Source organism: Lotus japonicus, chromosome 2, assembly GCF_012489685.1.
Source record: "Lotus japonicus ecotype B-129 chromosome 2, LjGifu_v1.2".
Classification (NCBI taxonomy): domain Eukaryota; kingdom Viridiplantae; phylum Streptophyta; class Magnoliopsida; order Fabales; family Fabaceae; genus Lotus; species Lotus japonicus.
Genome location: NC_080042.1, coordinates 42,942,484 through 42,961,457, shown reverse-complemented (window position 1 = coordinate 42,961,457; position 18,974 = coordinate 42,942,484). Strand labels below are relative to the sequence as shown.

Sequence of the window (18,974 nt, the reverse complement as noted above, 5' to 3'; positions counted from 1 at the left end):
TCAGAGCTTAGACTCTACTCCTACACTAATCCTATCTCGAGGAGCTCACACCAGCACTCAATCCTACATGCTAGCGTGATCGTCGTCCGAATCTGAGTCCAGAACGACCAAGTCTATGTACACCATCCTACCTCCTCTCGCTACCCCGATGCGCTCCGGTGCTGGCCTCACGGGCGTAGGGTCCGAGCCAAGATCATCGATGACAGCGATGGTGGGTGAGCTAGACTCCGCAGAAGTCCCTCCCACAGGCTCCTCCTCTAAGGGGTCCTCATCATCAGAAGATGACGGTGGTGGTGGTGCTCCCACTCCTGGTCCGCAGTGCACGCCAGGTGGCAAGTTGAAGCTCACGGTGTACATCCTCAGCACTCCCTCCGTCAGGTGTCCCAGTCGGTCGACGCGGTCCTCCATAATCCGCCCCGAATAGGTCGCACGGTGGCCCGCGGGGTCGACCACCCATGAACCGGGGTCATCCTGGTCCAGCATCTCAAACCGGGTCCCCCCGAGGGGTGGACCATCGTAAGCCAGTCTGCCATAGACATCTGACAATGGACGTAGTCCGCCAAAGCACACACAAAAGACGCGAGGGTCAACTCCAAAGAATTATGTAAGTAATAAATCCAATAGGTAAAGATAAGAAGTAGCCACTTAGGCTTATAAGTTAGAGATAGCATCCTAGGGTTGTATATATTTCACAATGAATATAAAAGACGATAATAACAATTAGCATGCATCAAATAGGTTTAACAAGTATCAATCACACTCAGCGACTAAGTTAGTATGCGTGTTGCATGAAATGCAATGCTGGTTGACAAGATGCATTCCGGAAAGATGGGCATCAACAAGTCAGCCCTAACACCAGCCACGGTGGGACCATTTCTGCTCGCGTGTCTCTTACACCACACAAAGCGTAGTCAGATCAACAGTGAACCCGAAGGTCTGCCATTTCCGTCTGCTACTAAGAATCACCGCAGTGTTCTTATATGGAAATCCGGGTCTTATGACCATTTTGGAATCCATCGAGGTCCGGTATCACGCCGTGTATTAACCTCAAAATGAGTGCATGAATGCAAAGTGATTAGCCAAACAACGTCTCCGACCTCACTCGACACGTCGCCACGTGTTCTAGCTAACTTATTGTCTCTAAAAGAATACCCTAAGGTAAATGTCGATTCTGCGACAAAATACAATGAATCATAAAAAAAGAGTGCAATCACTCACGATAACTTCATCAATGCTTTCACGAAGTCTCACGCTCCAGTGAAGTTTTATGCTTTCACGAGGTCTCACGCCTTAGTGAATTTAAACACTTGCACGAAGTCTCACGCTTCAGTGAAGTTCCATGCTATTCACGAGGTCTCACGCCTCAGTGAAGATCCATGCTTTTCACGAGGTCTCACGCCTCAGTGAAGATTCACGCTTTCACAAGGTCTCACGCCTTAGTGAAGCTTCTCGGCACATCCCTTGGATGGCTAAACAAACTGCTCCAAGAGCGAGGGAGTATCAACATACTCAGAACTTACAATTTCCCTAAAACTTGGATTTCGACGACATTTCTCATTTTTCAAAACTAAAATCCAATCCTAAGCTTGCATCCGAGATTGTTATCATTATTTAAAGGTTTAGAGGTTGTTTAATGTCTTATGAATTTTCCTTGTAAAAATAGTTTCCATTTAGTCTTATCGTAATTCCTATGAGTTTCAAAGATCCCATAATCCCAAGCAATTCCCAGAGAATGTCTCGATCCACTAAAACCATAACAAGGCCCGAACTCCGTTCGTCCCGTCAAACTTTCTCAAAATCTCATAAAAATTTGGCATGACCTGCCCGCTATCCTCACTCTCCAGTACCACAGATTTACGTGTAATAACATAGTTAAATCAGCACAGTCCAACAATCATAGCTCATATATAAACACATCCTAGATTAACCACGTAGCACTTAGCATATAAAGTAGATATCACACATCCTAGATTAACCATTTAGCACGTAGCATGTAATTCAAACTCAAAAACAGTCAGTAGATGGATAATCTACATTGTCAGCCGAAGCCTCAGAAAACATTTTCCAGTCAAACACAAACAAGTGCATAAACAGTAAATCAAGTCGAATGCGTCGACACCTAAAGCATTAGCTAATAGTTCAGTGAGTAGCCCTCACCTGTAGCTCCTCCAGGGTTTTCTTCAAACGATCCTTCACAATCAACTCCTTGTTCTTCGGGAAATTCCTCAAAAGAACCTTTAGAGCAAAAACCACAGAAATCAATCACAATGAGTCAGAAACTCAGCAAACAATAGATACTAGGGTTACAAGAAGTAGCATATACTCCGAGGTACGATAATCTAACGAAATCGGACAAGTTTTCGAAAAACGAAATTTCCTCCCCTCCCCCCCCTCCCCTTGACGAGGAGTTCTCGGCCACTATGCACAATTAGGTGGGCTGATTTTTCTTCGATCAAACTTGTTTCCTAGGTTATCATTAGCCGTAACTAAGACGAATCTAAGCTCAGAAAAATTTTCGGATCAAAAACTGTCGCAGGGGTATTTTGGTCATTATTTTCAGCTCAGAATTTCAAAACTGGATTTTCGAAAAATAAATTTGATAGGGATGTCAACAACGACGTTTATGACGACTAATCCTACTAGCACTAAGCTAAGTCGATAGTTTTCAGCTTAAAGGTTGCAACTTTGCTTAAAAATGGGTATTTCTCATAGAAATTGATTCCGGCGGCATTCCGGCGACATTCGGCAAAATGTAATCCGCTAGAAGTACTCTTGGGCAAGTAGGGAAGATGTTTAGACACTAAAATCAAGCTATTTGGACAGTTTTACAAAAAGCTCCAAACTTTGAGCACAAAAAGACATAGAAGAAGTCGACAGAAACGACGATCAGAAGTGAGGGATAGCAACTATACCTCGTAGTCTTCAAGTAGCAACGAACTGTGAAGCAATCGGGCAAGAAACAGCGAAAATCAAATCCTCCTCCTCCTCCAATGAAGATCGCGGGTTTGAGAGAGAAATGGGTGAGTTTTTGCCAAATTTTTTCATTTCCCGCCTATTTATAGGTTTTGGAAAATGCGGAAAAATGAAAATTTCGCGATTCCGATTTTTCCTGCGCGTTCCTCCGTGAATTCTAAGATAGGTTTTGGCGACAGAATTCCAAAACTCAAAAGAGGTTTCTTGGAATTAAGGTAAACGATTCAAAGTCGGTGTAAATCTATTTTACCCGAAAAACTACTTTTTGCAGTGAGTGTCGGAAGAGAAAACTTCCTTCTGAAGAAAGATTGGAAACATCAAGAGAAATGGGTATACGCGTGTGGAATCTTCATTTGAAGCTCCGAATAGAAAAAGTCTTCATCGTCGGTTGATTTTAGGTTTCTTGAACTATTAGGGTTTTGGTTTCGGCAAACTTCTGAGTATTGGAATTTGACGTTCGTACATTCTAGGGTTTCGTATCGAAACGCTTGTCTATAGACGAATAAGAGAAGTTCTAACATTTCTCTGAAGATTTTTGGAATTAGTTTCCATCGTGTCTTAAAGTATAAATTAGCTATTTACTAGTGCCTTTGCCCTAGGTTTAGGCGAATATTAGTCGTGCTATAACTTTTATCGATTTTGATACAATCCTTAGACTTTTCCTGAACTTTCTCCTTCATAAAATTTATCTCATTTATTAAACTCTTGTTCAGGTTTCCCTTCACGATACATCAAACCTAATCGTGAATAGGAATTTATTCACTTATCCTATACTTAAAAACTTGGGTCTTACAATCAGAAGCTCTGAAGGTCCAGAAGCTCTGAAGGTCCAGAAGCTGAGTAGTGAAGATTCAGAAGTCCAAGAGTAAGCTGGCTCTGAAGACCAAGTACTTCTCCTCTGAGTCCAGAAGCAGAAGGTACAAAGGTCATAGGATCAAAGCTTCCCTCTGACTCTGATCACCAAGCTTCACAAGTTCCAACATGAAGCGTCGCTCTGATCAGAAGTCAACTAGGATAAAGGTCATGTCACTATCCAAAGTACAAAAGCAATTGTACTACTCCTGACGACCTTACCTAACTTATTCAACCACAGCAGAACCTGGAAAACCCAGATCTGCCCTCCAACGGTAGCATTCCATGCAAACGTCCAAACCTTAATCCTTGGAGTATATAAAGAGGCTGACGATGAAAGATGCCGCCTAAGAAACTTTGTTCAAGCTCACGCGATATTCAAATATTCTCTTAAGCAATATTTCTTCACATTGTTTCTATTGTGTTTACTATTAGCTTTCTGAGAAGCATTTCTGTGTAAACCCAAACTTTCAAACAGTTGTTTGTTTTTCCTTAAGGAGACCAAGGTTGGTCAGATCCATGAGAAGACTAAGAGAGTGAATCTTAGTGATAACTAAGTCATTGTATTGTTAGTCACTTTGTAGGTTGCAAGTGCAGTTGTAACAAACTCTGATTAGTGGATTGCCTTCATTCTAAGAAGGAAGAAATCACCTTAACGGGTGGACTGGATTAGCTTGAGGGATTCATCAAGTGAACCAGGATAAAATCATTGTGTGCTTTCCTCAACTCTTATCTTAGCACTTTTATTCTCGGTGTTTGAAGAGATTTGTTAAAATCTCAAGTGGGAAAAGTTTTAGATTGAAAACGCTATTCAAATCCCCCATTTCTATCGTTTTTCATACCTTCACTTCCTATTTACAAGTCATTTAAATCTAGGGTTAAACAACATATTAGTCCATGTCTTTGTATTGCCGTCTGACCTAGGTCCCTCGCCGGAAAAATTATTGGAAAAGGTCCTCATGTTTGAAAATCGTTTGGAGCCCCGGACTCCGGCGAGTGATGATTTGTCACGCTGACTGTGTCAATGGTGCTTACATGAAATTTAAAAAAATAAATAACACATCAGAAATTTTAATTTAATTAACAAAAATAAAACTAATTAATATATATAAAACTAAATCAATTAAACCCAAAAATCAATTAACAGATATATCATCAATGTTCTTCTCTTTCACAATCTCCAACCCAGAATTTGTTTGCTTCAACCAAACTTGAACCCAGCAAATTAAATCATCTTCTTCACATTTTTCATGTTCTTCAACAAACAACTAAACCCAGAACATGAAAATCAAGATCATCCCCTCCCGTCAAACCCAGAAAATTTACCCACAAATTAACCTTTTCGAAAACAAAAATCAACCCACAATCAACCAAAAATGGCTAACACGGGATCCATCTACAGAATTGACCAAAAATAACTATCAGCCAAAGTTACAATCAAAAGATAGAATTGAATCATTATTCTTTTTAAGATCAAATATATTGATAATAGGAAGGGACACAAGCTGACCCTGTACATCAAACCCCAGCTAATCTCTTCATCTGTGAAGGAAATGTAGCAGTAAAATACGAAAGAAGTAAAGGAACTAAAAGAGGAGGAACAAAGCCTCAACAACAGTCCCTTAGGCGCCCAATAGTTCCATGTCAAGACTGTAAAGAAAACAAAAATGCCCGTAAATGAATCGGTGCAGGTCTTGTTCAATGTACTTCAAGTCTCCATTCACAACAGGAACAATGCCACTGGCAATTCTGGCAGTGTCTTCAACCAGCACCCACAATTGTTCAGTTAGAAATGAATCATTATAAAATTGATAAATCGAACCCCACCCCCTCTTTGTTGTCCCATTCTAGAGCAGGTTTCAACCACCATGAACCCCATTAACCGGAAGCTCCACCTTGAAACCCAACCATCACCCAAACCCAGCCGCTGAGCCACCACCACCCAGAAACCAACCCCATCTCTCATTGCCCAGCCATCAAAGAAAGAGGAAGAGATCGAAAGAGAGAGATTGACTTTCTTCCCTTATTCCCGATCTGGATCTAGATCTGGGTTCCCTTTCTCATCTCCGCGACGAGTTCCAACCTCCAGCCACCACACCACCGGAGCTCTGCCATGCGAACGTCGTTCTCTCTCCTTCTCTGTCGCACTTTCCCTCCCGATCTGGGTTTTCCTTGCTCTGTTTCTTTCCCATCTTAGGCGATTGCGTGGATTTTATTGGAAGAAAAGAGTGATGTTCAAGTTTTGAGAGAAAGGGGAATTATGAGAAGGGGTTGGTGAAGGAAATTAGAGGGTTTTGTGAAGGAGAATGTAAGACCCAAGTTTTTAAGTTTAGAATAAGTGAATAAAATCCTATTCACGATTAGGGTTGATGTATCGTGAAGGGAAACCTGAACAAGAGTTTACTAAATGAAATAAATTTATGAAGGAGAAAGTTCAGGAAAAGTCTAAGGAGTGTATCGAAGTCGATAAAAGTTATAGCACGAGTAATATACGTCAAACCTAGGGCAAAAACGCTAGTAAATAGCTAATTTACACTTTAAGACACGATGGAAACTAATTCCAAAAATCTTCAGAGAAATGTTAGAACTTCTCTTATTCGTCTATAAACAAGCATTTCGATACGAAACCCTGGAATGTACGAACGTCAAATTCCAATACTCGGAAGTTTGCCGAAACCAAAACCCTAATAGTTCAAGAAACTTAAAATCAACGGACGATGAAGACTTTTTCTATTCGGAGCTTCAAATGAAGATTCCACACGCGTACACCCATTTCTCTTGATGTTTTCAATCTTTCTTCAGAAGGAAGTTTTCTCTTCCGACATCCACTTCAAAAAGTAACTTATCGGGTAAAATAGATTTACACTGACTTTGCATTATGCACCTAAAATCCAAGAAACCTCTTTTGAGTTTTGGAATTCTGTCGCCAAAACCTATCTTAGAATTCACGGAGAATGAAGCCGGAAAAATAGGAATCGCGAAACTTTCATTTTCCCGCGTTTTTCCATCCTCTATATATAACAAGAAAATGAGAAAAATTGCAAAACTTACCCATTTTCTTCCCAAGAGGCCGCGAGTTTGAGAGGAGAGGAGGAGAAGAAGATTTTCGCCATTTCTTGCTTGATCGTCGATTCAACAGTTGCTACTTGAAGGTATCGAGGTATAGTCGCTAATCCTTACCTCTGATCGTCGTTTCCGTAGCTTTTCACTATGTCTTTCTGTGCTCTTAGTTTTGAGGTTTTTGCAAAACTATCCAGATAACTTCATTTTTCTATCTAAACATCTTCCCTACGTGCCCAAGAGCATGTTTAGCGAATAATATTACGCCGATTCTCGAAAAACTACCGTCGAGTTTCAATTCTGCTTCAAATACCCATTTTGGGACAAAGTTTCGTCCTTTGGGCTGAAAACTATCGCCTTAGCTTAGTGCTAGTAGGATTAGTCGTCATAAACATCGTTGGTGACGTCCCCATCCAATTTTCTTTTCGAAATTCCAATTTTGAAATTCTGAGCTAAAAATATTGACCAAAATACCCCTGCGACAGTTTTCGATCCGATAATTTTTCCGAGTTTAGATTAACCTTAGTTACGACTAATAATAACCTTGGAACCAAGTTTGATCGAAGAAAAATCGACACACACAATTACCATGTGTGGCCGTGAGCACCCTAGGAGGAGGAAGAAAATTCTTTTTTCGAAAACTTGTTCTTTCGCGCTAGATTATCGTACCTCGGAGTATATGCTACTTCGTGTAACCCTAGTATCTATTGTTTGCTGAGTTTCTGACTCATTGTGATTGATTTCTGTGGTGTTGCTCTAAAGGTTCTTTTGCGGAATTTCCCGAAGAACAAGGAGCTGATTGTGAAGGAACGTTCGAAGAGAACCCTGGAGAATCTACAGGTGAGGGCTTCTCACTGAACTATTAGCTAATGCTTTAGGTGTCGACGTATTCGACTTGATTTACTGTTTATGCACTTGTTTGTGTCTGACTGGGAAAATGTTTTCTGAGGCTTCGGATGACAATGTAGATGATTCATCTACTGACTGTTTTTGAGATTGAATTACATGGTACGTGCTAAATGGTTAATCTAGGATGTGTGATATTTGCTTTATATGCTAAGTGCTACGTGGTTATTCTAGGATGTGTTGATATATGTGACATGTTTGTTGACTGTGCTGATTTACCAATGTCATTTCACATATATCTGTGGTACAGAGGAGTGAGAATAACAGGCAGGTCATGCCGATTTTATTTTGACATTTTGGAGAAAGTTTGATAGGACGAACGAAGATTCGGGCCTTGTTATGGTCTTAGTGGATCGAGACATTCTCGGGGAGTTAATTGGGATTATGCGATCTTGGAAACTCATAAGATTTGCGATAAGACTAAATTGAAACTATTTTATAAGGAAAATTCATAAGACATTAAACAACCTCTAAATCTTCAAATAATGACAACAAACTCGAAAGAAAGCTTAGGATTCAAATCTTAGTTTTGGAAAAGGGGAAGTGCCGTCGGATCCCAGTGTTGAGAAAATTAATAAGTTCTGAGTACGTTGATACTCTTGTGCTCGAGAAGCAGTTGTGTTGTTGGGCTATCTGAGAGATAAGCCGGGGAAACAGGTAGTTTCCGAGTATGTTGATACTCTTTGCTCGTTGAGCAGTTTTGACCATCGGATTGAGATGAGTCGGATGATTTGGAGATCATCATGAGAGAATGTGTTGTTGTAAAGGATTGTCTTTTGTCGCAGAATCGACTTTACCTTAGGGTAGGTTTTTAGAGACAATAAGTTAGCCAGAACACGTGGCGACATGTCGAGTGAGGTCGGAGACGTTGTTTGGCTAATCATTTTGCATTCATGCACCATTAATAAGGTATTAACACGAGACGGACTTCGGACCTCGGTGGATTCCAAAATGGTCATAAGACCCGAATTTCCGCGTAAGAGCGCTATTAGGCGACTCTTAGTAGCAGACTGAAATGGCAAGCCTTCGGGTTTTATGCTGATCTTACTACCGTTGTTGTTGGAGTAAGAGACACGCGGGCCGAAATGGTCCCACCGTGGCTGGTGCTAGGGCTGATCCGTTGATGTCCATCCCTTCCGGAATGCATTTGGTTAACTGGGTTAACCGGCATTTGCATTTCATGCAACATGCATACTGACTTAGTTGCTGAGTGTGTTTGATACTTGTTAATCCTATTTGATGCATGCTATTTGTTATTACTGTCGTTGATATTCATTGTGGAATATGCAACCCTAGGATGCTATCTTTAACTTATAAGCTAAGCGGCTGTCTCTTATCTGTACCTATTGAGATTATTATTTACATAATTCTTTGGAGTTGACCCTCGCGTCTTCTGTGTGTGCTTTGGCGGACTACGCCCTTTGTCAGATGTCTTTAGCGGATTGGTTCACGATGGTCCACCCTTCGGGGGGGACTAGATATGAGATGATAGATCAGGATGACCCCGGCGCGTGGGTGGTCGACCCCGCTAGCCATCGAGCGACGTACTCGGGGAGGATCATGGAGGATCGTGTCGACTGCTTAGGACACTTGACGGAAGGAGTGCTGAGGAGATGCACTGTTAGCTTCAACTTGCCACCTGGCGTGCACTGCGAACCAGGAGTAGGACCACCACCACCACCGTTATCTTCGGAGGATGAGGACCCCTCCGAGGAGGAGCCGGTGGGAGTGACTTCTTCAGAGTCTAGCTCACCTGCCGTTGCTATCATTGATGATCTTGGCTCGGGCCCTAAGCCCGTGGGGCCAGCACCGGAGCGCATCGCGGTTGCGAGAGGAGGACGGATAGTGTTTATAGACTTGGTCGTTCTGGATTCAGATTCGCACGACGATCATGTTAGCACATAGTTTTGAGTGCTGGTGTGAGCTCCTCGAGATAGGATTAGTGTAGGAGTAGAGTCTTAGCTCTGACCGTCATTGTTTTCTTTGGGGACAGGGTAGTTTCCCGCCTATAGCTTTTTGTGTGGTTCCTCTACGGGGATCACAGAGAGTTGGTTGGGCTTGGAGGTCTTGTTTTAGGCCGATTGGGCTAACTTATTCTCATTTTTGAAGGTTTGTGTTGCGGACACTTAACCTTTCCTGTTGGTTTGTACATATTGCCTACGGGCGTTACTTTTCTTACTTCCCGTCACTGGAGGTTTACTCGTGACGTGGTTTGCTACTTACAGCGGGGGCTGTGATTTTTATTGTATATTAGTTCTGTTATCTTTCGTTGTCGAGTTTATTCCTTTCAGTGTTTGTTTGTATTATGGAAAAAAAAATATATATTCACGTTTTTCCGCTTAAAGTTTCTTTTTGGTTACTAAAGTGACGCTACCGAAATCGGGGTGTTACATTGTGGTATCAGAGCTTGTCGAGTCTTTCGGGAGTCTTTGGGGAATAGGTCTTCTGTGCTAGGTTGTGTGACTCTGCAAAGAGTGAAAATTGATTGTCTGCAAGCGATTCTTCGCTTAGAATTGATTGAAGTTATTGCTTAATCATATTGTATAGTTATGTTAGATGCTATCTTATGATGAGTACTAACTGTTTGTTTGACTTAACAGAACATGGTGAACACTAATCAATTAGCTGAGATGATGGCCACTATGGCCCAAGCTGTGACAGCACAAGCGAACGATAATGCTATGAGGCGTGCTGCTGAGGAGGCACGTGATCAGCATCAACGTCAGAGGGAAGTGACACTGGACCAGAACAAAGGCCTGAATGACTTCAGGAGGCAAGATCCACCAAAGTTCTCGGGTGGTACTGACCCGGACAAAGCGGATCTCTGGATCCAGGAGATTGAGAAGATATTTGGCGTATTGCAGACTGTTGAGGGTGCCAAGGTGGGCATGGCAACTTATCTGCTGCTAGGTGATGCTGAGTACTGCTGGAGGGGCACCAGGGGGATTATGGAAGCTAATCATGAGGAGATCAATTGGAACTCTTTTCGGACTGCGTTCTTGGAAAAGTATTTTCCAACAAGTGCTCGGGATGAGCGGGAGGCACAGTTCCTGACACTCCGTCAAGGAGGTATGTCTGTAGTAGAATTTGCTTCCAAGTTGGAAACTCTGGCAAAACATTTCCAATTTTTCAATGATCATGTTGATGAGCGCTACATGTGCAAGCGCTTTGTTAATGGAATGAGGCCTGACATCGAGGACTCAGTGAGACCGCTAGGAATCATGCGTTACCAGTCTTTGGTGGAGAAAGCCACAGAGGTGGAGCTGATGAAGAACCGAAGGCTGAACCGTGCTGGAACTGGAGGGCCGATAAGGTCGGGATCTCAAAATTTCCAAGGCAGAGGGAAATTTCAGAGCAGGAGGCCATACCAACGTCCTGCTGGTAGAGGATTTGCTTCAGGATCTTACAGACCCATGGTGGGTGCTGCTGGTGGTTCTGGAAACCAGACTGTGTACAGGGAGATGACTTGCTTTAAGTGTGGGAAGCCGGGACACTATGCTCGTGCTTGTCCCGACACGAGACCTCAATGCTTCAATTGTAACAAATTGGGGCATACTGCCGCTCAGTGCAGGATACCCAAGACGGAACCAACCGTCAACACTGCTCGTGGAAAGCGTCCTACTACAAAGGCAAGAGTCTACACCATGGATGGTGAAGATACTGAAGGGGTCGATGGGCTGATCAGAGGAGACTGCGAGATTGACGGTAATCTCCTAACTGTACTTTTCGATTCTGGTGCAACGCATTCATTTATCTCTAGGGAATGTGCGACCAAATTAAAACTTCCTATTACTGCTTTGAGCTTCGATCTTATAGTTACAACCCCTGCCAAAACTCTACTTGCTAATACGACATGTATGTATTGTCCAGTAACATATAGAGATAGAGTCTACCATGCTAACCTAGTGTGCCTAACTCTCAAGAACCTAGATGTTATCCTAGGAATGGACTGGTTGTCCCACTATCATTGTCTTTTGGACTGCAACCGAAAGAGAGTGGTGTTTCCTGACTCGGATCTTTCCGAGTATCTATCTGCCAATCACATTAGCGTCTCTTTGAACGAGGGATCTCAAGAGTATTCCGTATTGCTGAGTTTGGAGAGTAAAGGGAATCCGGAAGTTGACAATATTCCAGTGGTGAAAGACTTCACAGATGTTTTTCCTGGCGATGTACCTGGATTGCCGCCTGTACGCGACATTGAATTTGCTATTGACATCGTACCGGGAACAGGGCCGATTTTGATTGCACCATATCGTATGGCACCTACGGAGTTAGTGGAATTGAAGTCCCAACTAGAAGATCTTCTGTCGAAGGGATTTATCCGACCAAGCATTTCACCTTGGGGAGCGCCAGTCCTATTGGTGAAGAAGAAGGACGGGAAATCTAGATTATGTGTCGACTACCGGCAATTGAACAAAGTAACCGTCAAGAATAGGTATCTGTTACCTAGAATTGATGATTTGATGGATCAACTGCGAGGAGCTGCGATATTCTCGAAGATAGACCTGAAGTCGGGTTATCATCAAATCAGAGTCAAAACTGAGGATATCCAGAAGACGGCATTCAGAACTCGTTATGGACACTATGAGTATTTAGTGATGCCATTTGGGGTGACAAACGCACCTGCCATTTTCATGGATTACATGAACAGGACTTTCCATACATTCTTAGATCAATTCGTCGTGGTGTTTATCGACGATATTCTGATCTACTCAAAGAATGTTGAGGATCATGAGGGGCACTTGCGACAAGTCTTACAAGTGCTGAGGGAGAAGGAGTTGTACGCCAACCCTTCTAAGTGTGAATTTTGGCTCGAAGAAGTAAAATTCTTAGGCCATGTGATCTCTAAGGAGGGTATAGCTGTGGACCCAGCAAAGGTAGAGACCGTATTGTCATGGGAACGGCCAAAGACAGTGACTGAGATCAGGAGTTTCGTTGGTTTGGCGGGATATTATCGTCGTTTCATCGAGAATTTCGCCAAGATTGTTGGACCTTTGACTCAACTTACGAGGAAGGATCAACCTTTTGCATGGACCGAAGCGTGCGAAACTAGTTTCCAGACGATGAAGGAACGGTTGACGACGTCACCTGTACTCGTTCTACCGCAACCAGAGGAACCTTATGAGGTGTATTGTGATGCTTCGCATCAAGGTTTGGGATGTGTGCTGATGCAACATCGGAAAGTGGTGGCTTATGCTTCACGACAACTGAAGGTTCATGAGAAGAACTATCCGACTCATGACTTAGAACTCGCTGCCATCGTATTTTCACTAAAGATTTGGAGACATCACTTATATGGATGCAATTTCACCATATTCAGTGATCATAAGAGTTTAAAGTACCTGTTCGAGCAGAAGGAGCTGAACATGAGACAACGACGCTGGATGGAATTTCTCAAGGATTACGAGTTTACCCTACAATATCATCCTGGAAAGGCTAACGTTGTTGCTGATGCCTTGAGCAGGAAGATGCATAACTCGTCGATGATGGTTAAAGAGCTGCAATTGCTGGAACAATTTCAAGATTTGAGCTTGGACGTGAGATTATCCGAGGGAGAACTGAAGTTCGGAATGATCAGAATTGCCAATGGATTGATGGAAGAAATCCGAGACCAACAGTTGCAAGATGAATTTCTACTCGGGAAAAGGAACTTGGTAATTCAGGGTAAGGACCCGGAATTCAAGGTAGGAAGTGACAATATCCTACGGTGTAAGGATAGAGTTTGCGTACCAAACAACCCCGACTTGAGGAGGTTGATTATGGACGAAGGTCACAAGAGCAAGTTGAGCATTCATCCTGTAATGAAAAAGATGTATCAGGACTTGAAGGTGAATTTTTGGTGGCCAGGAATGAAAAGACAAGTGGCTGAGTATGTGGCTGCATGTTTAACCTGTCAGAAAGCGAAGGTGGAACATCAGAAATCTTCAGGTATGCTACAAAGCTTGGATGTACCAGAATGGAAATGGGATAGCATATCGATGGATTTCGTCGTGGTGTTGCCAAGAACTCAGAAAGGATATGATTCAATTTGGGTAATAGTGGATCGACTGACTAAGTCGGCTCATTTCATACCTGTGAGAACCACGTACAACGTGGAGAAACTATCAGAGATATATATAGCTGAGATTGTACGACTTCATGGGGTACCGACCAGTATTGTTTCCGATCGAGATCCAAAGTTTACTTCACATTTTTGGGGAGCTCTTCAGGAGGCTCTGGGAACGAGGCTGAGATTAAGTTCTGCTTATCATCCACAGATTGATGGACAGACTGAGAGAACTATCCAATCATTGGAGGATTTGCTACGAGCTTGCGTGTTAGACAACAAGGGCAGTTGGGATAACCTATTGCCATTGATTGAGTTCACATACAACAACAGTTTTCATACGAGCATAGGTATGGCACCGTATGAGGCTTTGTATGGCCGCAAGTGTAGAACACCTTTGTGTTGATATCAAAATGGAGAGAATCTGTTAGTAGGGCCAGGACTTCTGCAACAGACAACCGAGAAGATCAAGCAGATCAGAGAGAAAATGAAGACTTCTCAGAGTAGACAGAAGAGTTATGCAGATCAAAGGCGCAGAACTCTAGAATTTGAAGAAGGAGATCATGTATTTCTGCGCGTTACACAGACTACGGGAGTTGGTCGAGCAATCAAGTCAAAGAAGCTTACACCAAAGTTCATTGGACCCTATCAAATTACTCGTCGAGTAGGACCAGTCGCATATCAGATTGCACTACCACCATTTCTATCGAACATTCATAACGTATTCCATGTGTCACAACTGAGGAAGTATATTGCGGATCCGACACATGTTATCGAGCTGGATGACATTGAGTGGAAGGATGATCTGTCTTTCGAGACACCGCCAATTAGCATTGGTGACACTAGGATAAAACAGTTAAGAGGAAAAGAGATCGAGTTAGTGATAGTCATTTGGAACAAAGACACCGGTGATGAGACATGGGAGCTGAAGGAGAAGATCCAAGAACAATATCCAGAACTTTTTACTGACCCTTAAGTTTCGAGGTCGAAACTTTCTTTTTGGAGGGTGGTAATGTAAGACCCAAGTTTTTAAGTTTAGAATAAGTGAATAAAATCCTATTCACGATTAGGGTTAATGTATCGTGAAGGGAAACCTGAACAAGAGTTTACTAAATGAAATAAATTTATGAAGGAGGAAGTTCAGGAAAAGTCTAAGGAGTGTATCGAAGTCGATAAAAGTTATAGCACGACTAATATACGCTCAAACCTAGGGCAAAAACGCTAGTAAATAGCTAATTTACACTTTAAGACACGATGGAAACTAATTCCAAAAATCTTCAGAGAAATGTTAGAACTTCTCTTATTCGTCTATAAACAAGCATTTCGATACGAAACCCTGGAATGTACGAACGTCAAATTCCAATACTCGGAAGTTTGCCGAAACCAAAACCCTAATAGTTCAAGAAACCTAAAATCAACGGACGATGAAGACTTTTTCTATTCGGAGCTTCAAATGAAGATTCCACACGCGTACACCCATTTCTCTTGATGTTTTCAATCTTTCTTCAGAAGGAAGTTTTCTCTTCCGACATCCACTTCAAAAAGTAACTTATCGGGTAAAATAGATTTACATTGACTTTGCATTATGCACCTAAAATCCAAGAAACCACTTTTGAGTTTTGGAATTCTGTCGCCAAAACCTATCTTAGAATTCACGGAGAATGAAGCCGGAAAAATCGGAATCGCGAAACTTTCATTTTCCCGCGTTTTTCCATCCTCTATATATAACAAGAAAATGAGAAAAATTGCAAAACTTACCCATTTTCTTCCCAAGAGGCCGCGAGTTTGAGAGGAGAGGAGGAGAAGAAGATTTTCGCCATTTCTTGCTTGATCGTCGATTCAACAGTTGCTACTTGAAGGTATCGAGGTATAGTCGCTAATCCTTACCTCTGATCGTCGTTTCCGTAGCTTTTCACTATGTCTTTCTGTGCTCTTAGTTTTGAGGTTTTTGCAAAACTATCCAGATAACTTCATTTTTCTATCTAAACATCTTCCCTACGTGCCCAAGAGCATGTTTAGCGAATAATATTACGCCGATTCTCGAAAAACTACCGTCGAGTTTCAATTCTGCTTCAAATACCCATTTTGGGGCAAAGTTTCGTCCTTTGGGCTGAAAACTATCGCCTTAGCTTAGTGCTAGTAGGATTAGTCGTCATAAACATCGTTGGTGACGTCCCCATCCAATTTGCTTTTCGAAATTCCAATTTTGAAATTCTGAGCTAAAAATATTGACCAAAATACCCCTGCGACAGTTTTCAATCCGATAATTTTTCCGAGTTTAGATTAACCTTAGTTACGACTAATAATAACCTTAGAACCAAGTTTGATCGAAGAAAAATCGACACACACAATTACCATGTGTGGCCGTGAGCACCCTAGGAGGAGGAAGAAAATTCTTTTTTCGAAAACTTGTTCTTTCGCGCTAGATTATCGTACCTCGGAGTATATGCTACTTCGTGTAACCCTAGTATCTATTGTTTGCTGAGTTTCTGACTCATTGTGATTGATTTCTGTGGTGTTGCTCTAAAGGTTCTTTTGCGGAATTTCCCGAAGAACAAGGAGCTGATTGTGAAGGAACGTTCGAAGAGAACCCTGGAGAATCTACAGGTGAGGGCTTCTCACTGAACTATTAGCTAATGCTTTAGGTGTCGACGTATTCGACTTGATTTACTGTTTATGCACTTGTTTGTGTCTGACTGGGAAAATGTTTTCTGAGGCTTCGGCTGACAATGTAGATGATTCATCTACTGACTGTTTTTGAGATTGAATTACATGGTACGTGCTAAATGGTTAATCTAGGATGTGTGATATTTGCTTTATATGCTAAGTGCTACGTGGTTATTCTAGGATGTGTTGATATATGTGACATGTTTGTTGACTGTGCTGATTTACCAATGTCATTTCACATATATCTGTGGTACTGAGGAGTGAGAATAACAGGCAGGTCATGCCGATTTTATTTTGACATTTTGGAGAAAGTTTGATAGGACGAACGAAGATTCGGGCCTTGTTATGGTCTTAGTGGATCGAGACATTCTCGGGGAGTTAATTGGGATTATGCGATCTTGGAAACTCATAAGATTTGCGATAAGACTAAATTGAAACTATTTTATAAGGAAAATTCATAAGACATTAAACAACCTCTAAATCTTCAAATAATGACAACAAACTCGAAAGAAAGCTTAGGATTCAAATCTTAGTTTTGGAAAAGGGGAAGTGCTGTCGGATCCCAGTGTTGAGAAAATTAATAAGTTCTGAGTACGTTGATACTCTTGTGCTCGAGAAGCAGTTGTGTTGTTGGGCTATCTGAGAGATAAGCCGGGGAAACAGGTAGTTTCCGAGTATGTTGATACTCTTTGCTCGTTGAGCAGTTTTGACCATCGGATTGAGATGAGTCGGATGATTTGGAGATCATCATGAGAGAATGTGTTGTTGTAAAGGATTGTCTTTTGTCGCAGAATCGACTTTACCTTAGGGTAGGTTTTTAGAGACAATAAGTTAGCCAGAACACGTGGCGACATGTCGAGTGAGGTCGGAGACGTTGTTTGGCTAATCATTTTGCATTCATGCACCATTAATGAGGTATTAACACGAGACGGACTTCGGACCTCGGTGGATTCCAAAATGGTCATAAGACCCGAATTTCCGCGTAAGAGCGCTATTAGGCGACTCTTAGTAGCAGACTGAAATGGCAGGCCTTCGGGTTTTATGCTGATCTGACTACCGTTGTTGTTGGATTAAGAGACACGCGGGCCGAAATGGTCCCACCGTGGCTGGTGCTAGGGCTGATCCGTTGATGTCCATCCCTTCCGGAATGCATTTGGTTAACTGGGTTAACCGGCATTTGCATTTCATGCAACATGCATACTGACTTAGTTGCTGAGTGTGTTTGATACTTGTTAATCCTATTTGATGCATGCTATTTGTTATTACTGTCGTTGATATTCATTGTGGAATATGCAACCCTAGGATGCTATCTTTAACTTATAAGCTAAGCGGCTGTCTCTTATCTGTACCTATTGAGATTATTATTTACATAATTCTTTGGAGTTGACCCTCGCGTCTTCTGTGTGTGCTTTGGCGGACTACGCCCTTTGTCAGATGTCTTTAGCGGATTGGTTCACGATGGTCCACCCTTCGGGGGGACTAGATATGAGATGATAGATCAGGATGACCCCGGCGCGTGGGTGGTCGACCCCGCTAGCCATCGAGCGACGTACTCGGGGAGGATCATGGAGGATCGTGTCGACTGCTTAGGACACTTGACGGAAGGAGTGCTGAGGAGATGCACTGTTAGCTTCAACTTGCCACCTGGCGTGCACTGCGGACCAGGAGTAGGACCACCACCACCACCGTTATCTTCGCAGGATGAGGACCCCTCCGAGGAGGAGCCGGTGGGAGTGACTTCTTCAGAGTCTAGCTCACCTGTCGTTGCTATCATTAATGATCTTGGCTCGGGCCCTAAGCCCGTGAGGCCAGCACCGGAGCGCATCGCGGTTGCGAGTGGAGGACGGATAGTGTTTATAGACTTGGTCGTTCTGGATTTAGATTCGGACGACGATCATGCTAGCACATAGTTTTGAGTGCTGGTGTGAGCTCCTCGAGATAGGATTAGTGTAGGAGTAGAGTCTTAGCTCTGACCGTCATTGTTTTCTTTGGGGACATGGTAGTTTCCCGCCTATAGCTTTTTGTGTGGTTCCTCTACGGGGATCACAGAGAGTTAGTTGGGCTAGGAGGTCTTGTTTTAGGCCGATTGGGCTAACTTATTCTCATTTTTGAAGGTTTGTGTTGCGGACACTTAACCTTTCCTGTTGGTTTGTACATATTGCCTACGGGCGTTACTTTTCTTACTTCCCGTCACTGGAGGTTTACTCGTGACGTGGTTTGCTACTTACAGCGGGGGTTGTGATTATTATTGTATATTAGTTCTGTTATCTGTCGTTGTCGAGTTTATTCCTTTCAGTCTTTGTTTGTATTATTGAAAAAAAAATATTCACGTTTTTCCGCTTAAAGTTTCTTTTTGGTTACTAAAGTGACGCTACCGAAATCGGGGTGTTACAGAGAAAGATGTAGAAGGCAGAAAGATGAAGAAGGGAGAAGATTTTTTATTTTGAACAGTTAAGAAGGGAGAAGATGG

The 18,974-nt window shown here is 42.5% G+C and overlaps 1 protein-coding gene across 8 annotated transcripts in view; it reads right to left on the bottom strand.

Moving 5' to 3' along the window:
• LOC130738037 (uncharacterized) overlaps positions 1-18,974 on the bottom strand; it is a 46,419-nt gene that overhangs the window by 2,336 nt on the left and 25,109 nt on the right. For 5 of the 8 annotated variants that reach the window (XR_009019114.1, XR_009019115.1, XR_009019120.1 and 2 more), the window contains exon 4: positions 2,158-2,235. The exons of the other annotated variants lie outside the window; for them this stretch is intronic. The gene's annotated coding sequence lies outside the window, so the exon portion shown is untranslated. The remainder of the gene's footprint in view (positions 1-2,157; positions 2,236-18,974) is intronic. 8 annotated transcript variants of the gene reach the window in all.